The 13,721-nt window shown below is 40.4% G+C and overlaps 1 protein-coding gene across 1 annotated transcript in view; it reads right to left on the reverse strand.

The window, feature by feature from the left end:
- The window catches only part of ela3l (elastase 3 like), an 82,687-nt gene extending 69,036 nt beyond the window's left edge, over positions 1–13,651 (reverse strand). Inside the window, exon 1 of the mRNA XM_085909451.1 lies at positions 13,634–13,651. The gene's annotated coding sequence lies outside the window, so the exon portion shown is untranslated. The remainder of the gene's footprint in view (positions 1–13,633) is intronic.
- Between the last annotated feature and the right edge of the window lie 70 nt (positions 13,652–13,721).

Raw genomic sequence — 13,721 nt, forward strand, 5'->3', positions numbered from 1 at the left:
TAAAAGATTCAAGGCAAAGTATGTGCACGGTATATTTCGGTCGGTATCAGTGGAAAAACAAATATGGATACAAATTCTAACATTCAATATGTGCTGAGCTTTTCAAGGTTCACAATTCATCACAATTCAATGCCAACGTCGCTTCTTTCTGGCGAGCGATTGGTTCCACTCACCATGCAACAACTTGCAGCCCCGCCCCCCCCAAGCCAATTAGAAAATTGCCCCAGTATATGAAATATTGTTTAATGCGGAGCTATATCAATTACTCTAAAACTGAGCTTTTTGCTGTTCAAGCACATCTGCTGCAACTATGCGCCTGCTCTTATTTATTCCTCGCAGTTAAGAGTCCCATCAGGGCCAAGTAAAAAAAAAAATTATGAATTATTTGTATGTCCAAGAGTCCCCTGGGAACAAACGCAAAATGACGGATAAGCAAATCAAATATTATTGATAGAAATGCATCACGATGATGAATATTATATTGATATGAATTAGTGGCTATTAAGTTATGATCTCAAAATGCAGATGTAGCATTTCAGTCAAACCTAGCGTGACTAGAATTAAGTTTTGAAATAATGTGCTGTATTGAGTCAAATGAAGATTTTTGAGGGTGGAAAAACCTGGGAAATTATTTTGGAAAAAAAAAATGCTTAAATAATGTGCCGCTAATGGCAGCTTCACTCTTCTGACTTGACTGCCAGAACCATGCGGGCTGCGTGGGTTCGGTTCCATGACCGTGAAAGGTTGCCTGTCTCTCTAAGTGCCCTGTGATTGACCTGGGTTAGGGTTAGGGTTACCTGTCTGAGGTGACTTCAGGGATATGCTCCAGCTCTCCACAAACAGGCTTAAAAATGGATGGATGGATGGATGGATGGATGGATGGATGGATGGATGGATGGATGGATGGATGGATGGATGGATGGATGGATGGATGGATGGATGGATGGACTGACAGACTGACTGACAGATAGATGGATATTATGCCAGAATATGAAAAAAAAAGTTAGTTGCTGGGATTTTAGGTTTTGCATTGTGACATTTTAGGCTCTGTGAAGCATGCGATGACTTGCATTTTGTAAGGCTGTCAGCTAAAAGCCTAACCCTGACCTGTATCAGTTTAAATTTGAAGTGGAAGGTTATACAAAATAAATTCTAGGATGGCCATGTTTTATTTTTAAACACGTCTTGTTGAGACTTGTTTTGAAGAAAAAGAAAAGAAAAAATCCAAAGAGGCAGTATGGTGAGACACATTTTAGTTAGTCTCAGGTGATTCATTCATTAAAGGGGACATCAAGTAAAACAAAAAAAAATTACAATAATGTAATGAAGAAAAGTCACGGGGAAAAAAAATGACATTATTTATGATGTAATAAAATCAAAGGCAAACTGCACCCCACCTTAAATGGTCAATAGTCTTAAATGGATGTCTTATTGCCCAATACGTTGCCAGAAATAAAAGTCCAATAAATAAAAACAGTTTAGTGCAATATGAGGGAGTAATTCTCAGTGTCCTTTGATGTGTAGCCAAACATATAGGATGGTGTGTGTGTGTGTGTGTGTGTGTGTGTTTAGGTTTCAGCCGAGGGCTGTTGGACTATCCCATTCTCGTGTACACTGCACAAGCACCGGAGCATGAAAGGAGGAGGAAGGGGAGCCGGCCGGGGGCTGCTCCAGAGACGAGGAGCCTAACGTTGAGAAAGATGACGGCAATGCAGAAGAAAAACAACCACCACCCCCAAGTCGGAGTGAGATCCAGGTTTGGATTTTCAATGAGCTTGTTAGCAGGAGAAGCACACGGCGCAACCAACAAGGCCCAACCCCATAGGACCACCACCAGCACCCTCCAGCACTTGCCAACTGAACAAATCCAATGTCGGGTCCAAACATCTCTTAAAAGCACTCGTGGAGATGGGGGGGAAAACAGGAGAAGCTATAAAAGATGAGGGAGACACAGAGGACAGGTTGGAGGAGGAGATGTGGATACTGAGACATAATGAGAATTGGGAAAACTGAAGAAAAGGAAAATGAAAGGGGGAGGGAGGGAGGGAGGGAAATGTCTTTGCGGCTGTGATTAGATCCCTTCGTGTGTGTGTGTGTGTGTGTGTGTGTGTGTGTGTGTGTGTGTGTGTGTGTGTGTGTGTGTGATTATAAAGAGAAAAGACCGTAAGGAAAAAGACAAGAAAAAAAAAAAACCATACCTGCCTGCAAATTATTGGATTTTTAAAAAAAATTATTTAACTAAATCTGTCTTCAGTGCACCTTTTCTTCTCTAACTGATATTTCTTGCACACTCACTGGTTACAACATTAGCGAACAAGCTAATCAGAATCATGATGAGCTCCATCTTCCACCTTGGGGGGGGGAAACTCAATCGTTTTAATAAAGGCGTATTGGAACCTTAGGGGGGAGGAGTCATACGTGAAAGCCGACCCAATATGGTACAAAATTATTGCTTGGACTCTTTTTTGTTGCCCTAAAAATGGTCAGGCTCTATCTGGTGAAGGTTGGACATACGTACAATATAATAATGTAGCCAGTCACCGGAGTTAGTCACTAACAAGTTTTAGAGATGTAATCAAATAATTACATGATATTTCGTCAATGAAAAACTAATTGAAGTGTGGGTACACTGAAAAAAAAAAAAATCAATAAATAAAATTGCTCACTGCAAAATGTCCTTGTCATAGTTCTGTGATGAACTGAACATGAGGTCAAGTTATAAATCCTTCAAGCAACCCAAGAGTGATCCCTTTTTTTTTTTTTTTTGCAACGTGACTCCATGAGTAAAAACCAACAGAACCAAATCAAGCTGAAGCGGGTCTTTTTGAGTCGGCTCCGTCAAAACTGAAAATTGAGCGTATCTACAATTTAAAAAAAAAAAACTCATGTGATTTAACATCCTCCTCTGTAGTAGCTGTCAGAATAATTCAAAGCTGGATGGGCCCGAGCGGTAGTTTAGTACTCTCGCCGTGTTGAACGTTAATAGTACAAAATGAACTCATAAAATGGATTCTGCCTCACTTTTAGATGTGATTTTCATCATATGGAGTGCCCTCCGGGAAAACCGCTTGGTGCCAGTACTAATAGGGAATACTGAAACATTTTCATTCATTATTTAGAAATTTTGCAGGGGAATCAAATGAAAAGATGAGTGTTTGCACTAAAATATACTCTCTCCTCTTATGTCAAGCAGACTAAACAGTTGTCTGAAACAAGCACGTTGTCTACTTTTTCTATCACTCGCCGTTTGCTATTCAACCTTTTTGCAAAATCCTTTATTGGTTTTGCTTTTTTTTGTAAGCCAGTATTACGTCTTTAGAAATGCGCGTATGAATAAAGTGTACAATTAGGGCCTGAGTATGTGCTACAAAATTAAATTCATGAGTTTCTTTGTCAGTTTTATTCCGCGGCCAGAAACTCTTTTCTTTGCAGGCCTTTTATTTTTGGTAAAATGCAGACGGTCCTTGATATGAGACAAAGTTTTGTTACTATGGCTAAATTCATAAATAAAGTAAATACTTGTATGAAAATATGTGTATGAAAAGCACTTCTCAGCATCAATCAAAACAATAAAAATAATTTGTAAAAGAAAAAAAATACATACATGTATATAATGGGCGTTTCTAACTGACAGCGACAAGATCGGATCATTTTAAAAAATATATATATAATAATAAAAATAAAACTAATCCTTAAAATCCTTTAAAAAAATTGTTTTTAATTTTTGAAAATTAAAAATAGCTGTAGTTTACTTCACATGAGAGTAAATCAGCACACGGGATGTCACCAAGTGATGCACTCATCGTGTCTTCTTTCGCAGCATAACGATGAGTGCATGTTATCAAAAAGACATCAGCGGAAATCTCCGTGAGATGGAAAGGAAACAGAGAGCAGCAGAGTGAAGATGTCATGGAAAAGAGCGGCGCTGATTAATTGATGAGGTCAAGTATATTGCGAGAAACGACGCCCGCTCGTTGATGCTTACAGCTAATGGAGGAAGGCAAGAAGTTCAGAATAGACAAGCATGACACTGTCGATTGCTTCTCCAGAAGGCCAAACCCTTCCTTTGAACTGGAGATTTTACACGAGTATTTGCTTTTAAAGCCCTGACCAAAGGGTTGGATTAAGATTTCATTTTATAAAGTTCAAGCAGCATATGAGCCTTCAAACACCCACATTGATTGGATTGTAGATTGAAATGATTAGTTTTAAAAGGCAACGCATGCTATACTGTAGATCCAGGCAGAATTCACAAAAGAGAAACTCGTGTAGACTTTTTCAATACTATATAGTATATTCAGATGTGCCGTGTGTTTCTATTGGCTTTCTTCCCTTTCATCCTGAGACAACTGATAGAATACAAAAAGCGGCTCGAGACAGCGAGGACGTTTTAAATAAAATAAAAAAATTCAAAAAACGTGGGAAGGTACGGTGACTGGTTGGGTAAGAAAATCCCCCCAAATCCCAAAGTAGTGTATTCAAATGACAGTGAGATGCTCTGCGTGACAGAGCTTTAAATTCGATCTAATATTCATTCTCACTAACTGTCTTCTCTCATTTTTCAATCCATATCCGATTGCCGCGTGCAAGGATTCTTTTACAATAGAAGTTAGAAGAAGTTAGAGTATTCATATTAGGTAGCATGCACAATCTGAGTTATCAAATTGTGACGATTTGAAAGATTAATATTTGAGTAACTACATGTCCTGGGTGGATGCAATCAAATGGTGAAAAATTCAAGACTCATCAAAATTCCAACAACATATTCAAAAGTTCTATGCACTGCCGGTCACATGACCCACTTTTTGCCTGCGAATATTTTTTGTGCTTTGTGTTTCCTTGAAAACGCACGCTGCACTTGGTTGAACATATCGTAACACACAAAATGACCTTGGGAAAAAGAGGGAAAAGCTAAACAAAAGTAAATCAATAAATTGCCATGATACAAACTGAAGTTTCATGTTCAACTTAGTTTTTACAAGACGTTACCGGTAAAGGTGCAGTATTCATGTTCAGCGTCATGAAACGACCTAAATATTAAATACTACCCAAAATAAATGACTTGAGTTGTTATTCTAAAGTAGTGATTTGAATTATTACATTTTAAGTACTTTTGCATTCTTTTTTTTTTTGCTACTCGACCCACCTCTGGTTTTTACACATCATTCTAAAAAAAAAATTGCACTAATTTGCAAAATGAAATTGCAACACCACTTAGCTTGAATTGACAGAATTGTTATGATTGTTGTCTATTGCAGTGATGTTAAAACGCCCTTGTGTTATTCTATTATATTGCATTGAGGTGCACAACAGATGCAAAATACAACAAAGGCTTCATGATGTTGTAAAAAAAAAAAAAAAAAAAAAAAAAAAAAAAAAACGGAGTATCTTTGCAAAGGGACGATTTTAACAGCCCTTGTTGCAGCTGTGCGGTCAAACAACTAGAGTGAATATAATTTCTAGTCCAAGTCCAAAACTTGAACCAAAAAATAACTCTTGGATTTTGCAACGTGGACATTAAATCTGGAGGAAAAAAAAAAAAAAAGACTTTTCTTCAAGTCGACATAAAGAAACATGAACCTTTAACAGCGCCCACAGTGATCAGGAAGGATGTTCCAGGGGCTTGGAGCATAAAAGCCGAAGAAGCCGAACCCCCAGGGGGGGAGGGCAGACTTGCAAAAGAGCCTCCATGACTTGCACCTCTTCAATTCTGCAGCATTCAGATGTTGGACTGATGTTGTAAGCATTAGCTCAGAGCAGACCCGGGTTCTGTTGGGCTAAACGGGCAGCAGAAACAAATCAACGCCGTCATCTGCTTATTCCTGAACTAGGAAGAAATGATGTTATTTTATTGAACTTTTATCTGTTTATAGGATAACCTCATTAGGGTGTAATGCATTTTACGAGACGTGGCTCCTTCATCAGCAGGCCCAGCAGGTCAATAAGCAGTGAGGCTGCAAAGGAGCAAAGCGAGTGCTCGTCTGTGTTTTTCAGCCTGGGCTAAATCTATCATAACGTTCTTTTTGATCTGATGCAATTTAGCCGATTTGGGATTTGCAGCGGCAGCGTGCGTTGTTATGATGGGTTTAAGCGGCAGAAGGTACAGTAGCGTATTTCCTCAGGTAGTGTTCGGGTGCAATTATGCTGTCAAGTGCAATGATTAGCGGGCATTCATTTGAGAGATAGGACTTTTATTTGTATGTTACACAAGCTGTTAACAGCTAAAGCTCAGTGGGGAATATATTTATCTATAATTTAGCTCTTTTTTTTTTTTAACCACTTCTCATGACAGAATGAGGAAAAAAAAGAGAATGAACACTTGCTGTATGGCTTTGAGATCATGCCAATTTTATTTTTATTTTTTTCCTAACTGAATTGAACCTACTTCTCACTGGTTCGTTTTTTTTTTCCAAACAAAGATGAGAGGAATAAATAAATATATTTGGCTTATGTTTGGAGTCGTTGTATGGCTGCGAGAGCATGCTCAGATGTATTTATTGGTTTTTTAATGACACGTCAATTTAGCCTTCCGTTGGCTATGAGACTATGCTGGTGAACATCTTATTTGTCTTATTAATGACAATTCTTTTCAACCCACTTCTGTCAAAAGAATAAAGACAATAACAAGTTTGCACTCGCCGCGTTCTGATTCATATTTTGTTTGTTCTATTCATGGTAATTCTCAAACACATTTCAATGGCTTAGTTTGTCTGATGCATTTAATGAAGATGTTTGGTTGGATGTTTATAGAAATGCCCACACACAGCGCTCCATTGTGCCACACTTTTCTTCTCACGTTCCTTTTTCTATGATTTGACGCTATTTACAGAGCTCGTGCTAGATGTCTATTGTTGGGGTAAAAAAAAAATGAGATGAGGCATTTAAGCGGACAACACACTTGGCAGTTAATTGCGGGGGCTACAATTTGAGGCCATAAAGTTGTCGAGGAAAAAAAAAAAAAAAAAAAACAGGCAATTTTTCCCGCCTGGTTTATGGTTCGCGAACAGAACTCGGACTCAAACGACTCCTAACATGGTCTCTCGGGGAACCTTTGACCTCGGTTCTAACCACCACGATAGATTGACCGGCACGCTGATCCACACGTGGCGATAACATTGACGTGACATTACGTCTTCAAAATTACCTTTCAATGCGTGACAAAATGACTGACAGCTAAATATGATTCCTATCTCTAGTCGAGTAGACTTCCAATTCATCCGGCCCAAAATCACAAGTGCCTCGTCAAAGCGGATCTGCTGATAAGGAGACAGTGTTTGGGTAAAACTAGGAAAAGACAATTTAAAAACAAGCAATGCACCTCCAAAGAAGCTGACCAACAGACATAAGAAAGTAATTACTGTTATCAAGCGGCCGGTGAGTGAGACAAGTCGCACTTGTGCACACTTCCAACTTCTCAGACTCTGAGCCAAAGTGTGTTTGTTTGTGTCCACGCTTGTTTTCTTCCTAGTGCCGCAATCAAATAACACGCAATTATCTGGTCTCCGCAGCCAGCTAGCTCATTTTGGTAATAACATCTACAACGAATAATTAATATAGAATTGAGCGAGAGACTAAATTAATACTGGGGGCGGGGGCTGGGGTGTTTTTTTTATAATTGTTTTGTTGGGAGTTGGTCCTAATCACACCTGGATATTTGATGGTTGAAACAAAAACAACAACAAAAAAGGGACTGTGATGAAGTGATTTTGATGAAAGCAATATTTTGGCCACAGTTTGAAATCCTCCCCCCCCCACCGGGGTTATTATCTATTGTAGATGCCCATCCACAGATAATGACAGCCTCACCACTGAGCTAGGAAATTAACAGGGACTGTTCTATGCTGAGAGCACAATGGAGCCAGTGCCCCCAGTGTCAGTGCAAAGCTAATTCCAACCAAGGGGAGGGGAGAGGCGGGGCAGGGGACGCTGTTGTTAATACTTTCCTTCTGCTTATGAGGAATAACATAATTTCATTCCATGTGTGATAGAATCTATATGTGCAAGAAGAAGACATTTTATGGTGTGGGTGCATAGGATGACGTTAGGGAATAGATGCTGGGAATGGGAATGTCAACAGTGCCCCCTTGTGAAGCCCACGTGCAAGTCATCTGCATTGAGTTTGTTGAGGGACTTTGGAATATGATTGTGTCATTGCATAAAGCCCATTGGAAAACGCTGCATGTGGACAAGTGGAGAGAGGACGGGCAAAGCAAATGGGGTCATGTGGAAAGAGGGAGGTTATCTCATGAGCATGTTTGGCGAAGGAATGGAGGGGGGGAAAAAAAACAAAAACGGGGGAAAATAGCAGCTTGATTAAAGTGCAATCAGAAGCCGATGCTAGATTTTTTTTTTTCTTTTTGCATTAGTGGAGCCGAGGCAAGAGTTTTAATTATCTGAGCCGGTATTAACACATTTGTTTAGCCTGTTGCCATAGTGCTCACACAAGCTTAATTATATCATCATCATTTTTCACCAACCTGGCCTCCTCGGAATGTAATAACTTCTGGATTATGGACCTCATCATTATTCAAACTGGGGCACTTGTTGAAAAAAAAATCTCTCTATCCGTTAGCAAGTACAGCAAAGTCCACAAGTCATTTTGAGCGGAAACTAATAAGATCATCATTGCCTGCCCGTGTAACTCGGAGGCAGAGGAGAGATGTTTGCGTTGTATTCCATCCACGCTACTTCACTTGATAGCTCGGTTACACCCCATATAATCCCGATTAACAGATGCTTCAAACTCCTCAAAGCAGTTAACTGTTGTTAGCCTCTGATGTGCCAACCACATGGCGAGATGAATGGCTTCATTTGTGAAATTTACGCACGCAGGCTGCCAGAGAGACAGACAAACACCTGGAGGACAAGGCGGTGAGATCAGGGTGACTTTGGCGGCATCAAAAACGGAAATCATCCTGCTCACCATTTCCCCTATTAACTGCGAGACTTTAATAGGATTATAAGGAAAATCCAGTCTGAAAGGTAAAGCGAGGGGGGGAAACAGTAGCTGGGAGCGGCAATCAAAGATGTCTTGGAGGGTCAAGATGTGCATTGATGATCTCGTGTGTGCGTTAAGCGAAAGCAGGTCTAATCCTCTTAGAGCGCGGAAGACAATGCCGCCGCCGCCACGTTGATGAACGGGAGCCTCATCAAACTGCAGCTTAGAGGAGTGAGCGTGTTGAATCAATACTACGAGGCGAATGTTTGTGTCGCTATCAGTCTCAGGGTCTCATCAACACCAGTGTCTTTGTTCTCGTCGTCAGGTGGACGACTGACTCCATTGTTGTCATGCGACCTGACGGCCCTGCCCTGACCAACTTGCTGCCAGGCTTATTTATATGCTGCGGGTGAGAGGGAACTTGCTGAGAGCAAATTGGCTTTGCACACAGACAGACAGACAGACAGACAGATAGACAGACAGACAGAGCCGCTTTGATGTGAGAGCATCTGTGTTGCCTGTCAGAGGTGGGGAGAGAAGCCAAAAATTGGACTCAAATCAGAATACCGATAGTAGAACATTGACCGGAAAACGATAGAGGGAAAAAAAAAAAAAAAACACAACCCGATTTGGACGGACGGATTCACCGGCATTTTTGCCAAAGTCTGCCTTTTGTCTGTCAAGTTCCAAATGGAGTTGCTCAAATGCCAACATGACATAGCTGCCCTTTTCACATTTCATTTTAAATAACGCGTATTCTCACTTTGATTAGGACAGTTTAAATCAGAAATAAATATTACTATTTATTGATTTATGGTATATAAATGTGACTTATTAGCAGCGCTGCTAGCAGATGCCTCAGATGGTGTTTGTGATTCAATTCCAAATGGTGTACAATTTAGTTGTCTCAATGATTACAGTGTCGTATTTAGACTCATTTCCTTAGTGTCTTGAAAGCGTGCACACAATACAGATTGTTTCGATCACCCTTTGATTGTTGTTTGGTTTAAGTAGCTTGGGCTATGCAAAAAAAAAAAAAAAGGACCCAACGGATTTCTGTTCAGTTTGCCGTAAGTGTTGGCAAAAAACAATTCAATTTGGATGCAAATCTTTTTTTTTTTCTTTCTATTTTTACTGGAACAGCTGCGCTTTAAATTCATCCATCCACTCGTCCTCATTAGGACCGCGGGTGAACTGGAACCTATCCCAGGTGACAGAAGCGGGAAAACACCCCGGACTGGTCGCCAGCCAACTGCAACCACTCTTCTCACACCACAACACAAATGGTAGCTCCCTTAAAGACCAGTTGAGGAAGGACATCTGTGTTAAACATATCATGGGAGCTGTGGAAACCCCTGACGAGACAAAGTTACTCCTCCTAATCAAATGTTAAAAATGAAATGAATGAAAGAAAGAATGGTATTACAAAAGTGTTCATAATATCTGTAGTTTTTTTGCAATTTTACTATTGACACATTAAGTCGATCAACAATTTGTCTTTGCGGACCGCATGAAATGATGTGACGGGCCGTATCTGGCCCCCGGGCCTTAGGTTTGACATATGTGCAATATAGGATACTTTTGACCCAGCAACTTTTAAGAGTATAAAATATGGCTCAACATTTCTCCACTGAGGTTGTCACAAGCAGGTGAATGTCTCTCTTACTAGATCTGCTATGAGCCATGGGTTGTTCTTCCCCTCCCACTCCAGCAGCAGAACAGAAGGTCTCCATTGCGTACAACTTCCTGACTCATGTCCCTCCTCAGCAACCAGGTTGAGGCAGCCGTACATCATAAGCCAAACGTTTCCTCTGAGGGAGCGACAGGCAAAAGCTAACACAATTCACGTCCGAACACAAGCCTGACCTCAGCACGCTGAACCCGTCACCTCCTTGACCTTTTCCCGCTCCAAATGACCCTCCTCGTTTGCCTTCTGCTTCCTTCCCAGCAAACCCATAATGCATTCATCTCGCTCTAACTTGTGCCGGTTTTATCTAAGTAGGCCCAAAGCCGGCCCCGGGGGAACATGCAGATACTCTGCGTTGACAGAATAGCACGAGAAAAAGAAGCAAGCGCTCGAGATGACTGAAGGCCACTGAGCTTGTTAGCGCAGCTAAATCAAAAACGCTTACATACTTTTCACTGAAGCTACGGAAGACTGAATATGGGCCAACATATATGGCTTGGGTGATGGAGGGCCATCAAACGGTGCTACAAATGCTACTATTAGAGAGATGGGGGAAGCACCGGGGAGTAGTTGCAAGTAATTAAACCCGGGCGTGGATGTCACCGCTACCTGTTTACGACTCTAAAGAGCAGCACTTTCGTGTGCCACCCAGGCTGCTGGCCTTTGGCTTATTATTGTCGATTAACAGCCAGAAATTCTCCCACAAAGACCCTGCAGTTTTATTTAGAGAAACAGACGGTCACATGAAAATATTGTGGGTTGTTTTTTTGTTTTTTTCCATCTTTATAATTGTCACATTTAAGTTGATTTTAGTATGAGAGGAGAAAAGGTCAATTTGGTGTTATTTTACAATCCCTTCGTTTTGCAGTACAGCTGCTTCGTCGCCAATTGTGCGCGTCTGTATTGATTCGGGTCGGTTCCTCGGGCTAGCCGGGTCAACGAAATTATGCGACATTATGCATGATCCTATTACTCAATAAGGAATTGATCTTCCCCCAAACATTTTTTTTTTGTGTCTGTGCGCGATGGCGACCAAAACAAGTCTGACTCAAGAAGAGCAAGCATGTTCTGGGTGAGTAATTTTGATATAAAAGTCAATATATTTGTGCAGTGCATTCCCAGCCTTGAGGAGATTTTCAGACAGAACATTTCAAAAATAATCCGACAGCAATTCAGAACTCATTTGGAAACTCCGAACCCAATTGCAAACCTTTTTTAATTGCTTTCTTCTTATTGCAATCTCTCAATTATGAGTCAGACTTTCAGAGCGAAGAGAAATAATGATGCATTCACATGACATCACAACATGCAATTAAAGCCGAGCACATTTAAATATCTACCTACAAGATCGGAAAAAGACAGAGCTAACACACACACACACACTATACATGCAGTCATGGCAACAGTTCATTCCACCATAGGCAATCACAAACCATCATGTAATTAAATATGCAATTATTGCAATGCAGCTTGGTAATAAAGAACAACTGGTAAAGTCAAAGACCACATCAAAGAAACTAATGAGAAAAAATGTTTTAGTCCAATATATTTGGATGAGTCATGCATTGGGGAAGCTCCATTAAAAAAAGCTGCATTTTAGTGAAGTGACTTTGACTAAAAACCTTTTTTCATCATGAACCTGGGAACAAAGGGGATAGTTTTTACTTTGGCGGGGCTCGGAGTTTAATTGTAGTATCGGTACTTAGTATCTGTTTTAATGACCGCTCAAGAATTAAATACTCAGTGGTATTTTTCTTGAGAAAAAGTAGTATCAAAATAAAATCCATGCACATACTGTGTTCAAAACAAAAACATCAGAATGGAGGATACCTTTATGATATGATAGTGTTTTATTTCAATTAATTTAGGCCACTGTCTACTCCAGCGACATTGGGAACAGCGCTCAGGATGATGTATTGCATATCAAATTGAATATGAGCAATGCGTATCTACGTATTTGAATTTCTAAACGCAGCATTTATGAAACGCCTCTCGCCTTAAATCTCAGAAGCCCCATGCAGGAATTTTAAACGATATGGTCAACGTGTGTATAGTCACGCATTCGAAGAACTGTCACCAAGTCCCAAGCTGCAAATTAATAAACCTCAACACGACCCGGAATAATAGGTCTGTGCGTGAAATTGGCAGAGTCCAATGATAGAGGCAAGTCTGCAACAATCCCCCCCCCCCCCAAAAAAATGTACCCAGACGGCAAAAACCCCAAAATAAAAAATAAAAGGAAAACTTCTCATCCAGAAAATTCAACTAATTCCAAACTTGATATTCACCACGAGACAGCAGCAAAACTTTGATACTCCTAATTGCAATGCAGGAGTACGTGTCGAGTTTGGGGGAGAAAGATTAGCGGTGAGAATTGAGGCGGGCGAAACTGCCAAAGAGGGGAGACGAGTTGAAAAGGGACGACATTAACAAGACAGATATGGGCAAAATGATGGACACACAAAGAAGAAAGGATGTACTTGCACTTCAAATCATTTCCCGCCAAGGTTATCCTCTGAGGTTTAAAAAATAAATAAATACTGCTATACATTCTCATGGGTTTCATAATCAAGCGGCGAGGCACAGCCGGCCTGCCTTCGCCTCACCTTTGTCAACCACTCGTAAATGTCACAAACAACTACATCCTACACATACTAAATAACGACTGATTTAAATGTGGCTGTGGCATTTCTGCTCGATACCATTATACAATCATTAAAATGTCAACCCCTTTCAAAACAAATTCTTCAAGTCGTGCACGTGCAAGACGTTAAATGAAAGTAAAAGGCATTTCAGTTGATGGAAAGAAAGTATGCAATGGCGAGGACAGTAAAAAAAAAAATAAAAATAGCTCATCTGTCTTGTTATTATAGAGCTGGCAGTGAAGCAACTTTTCACCACCACCACATTTTTCTTGGGCTAATCGGCTTAAGCAAACAGATAGTAGTCCAGCAAAAATAAAACATTTTCATGAGTAACAATATAACTTGAAAATGTTGAGTACTTACATTCAGTGATGTGAATCCCATAGGACAGAATAAACGTCAATAGCAAGTTAATCCAAACTTTAAGGAGCCTCACACTGATCCAAGAAAA

The sequence above is a fragment of the Syngnathus leptorhynchus genome, chromosome 4, assembly GCF_054491065.1.
Source record: "Syngnathus leptorhynchus isolate UIUO chromosome 4, UIUO_Slep, whole genome shotgun sequence".
Taxonomy (NCBI): domain Eukaryota; kingdom Metazoa; phylum Chordata; class Actinopteri; order Syngnathiformes; family Syngnathidae; genus Syngnathus; species Syngnathus leptorhynchus.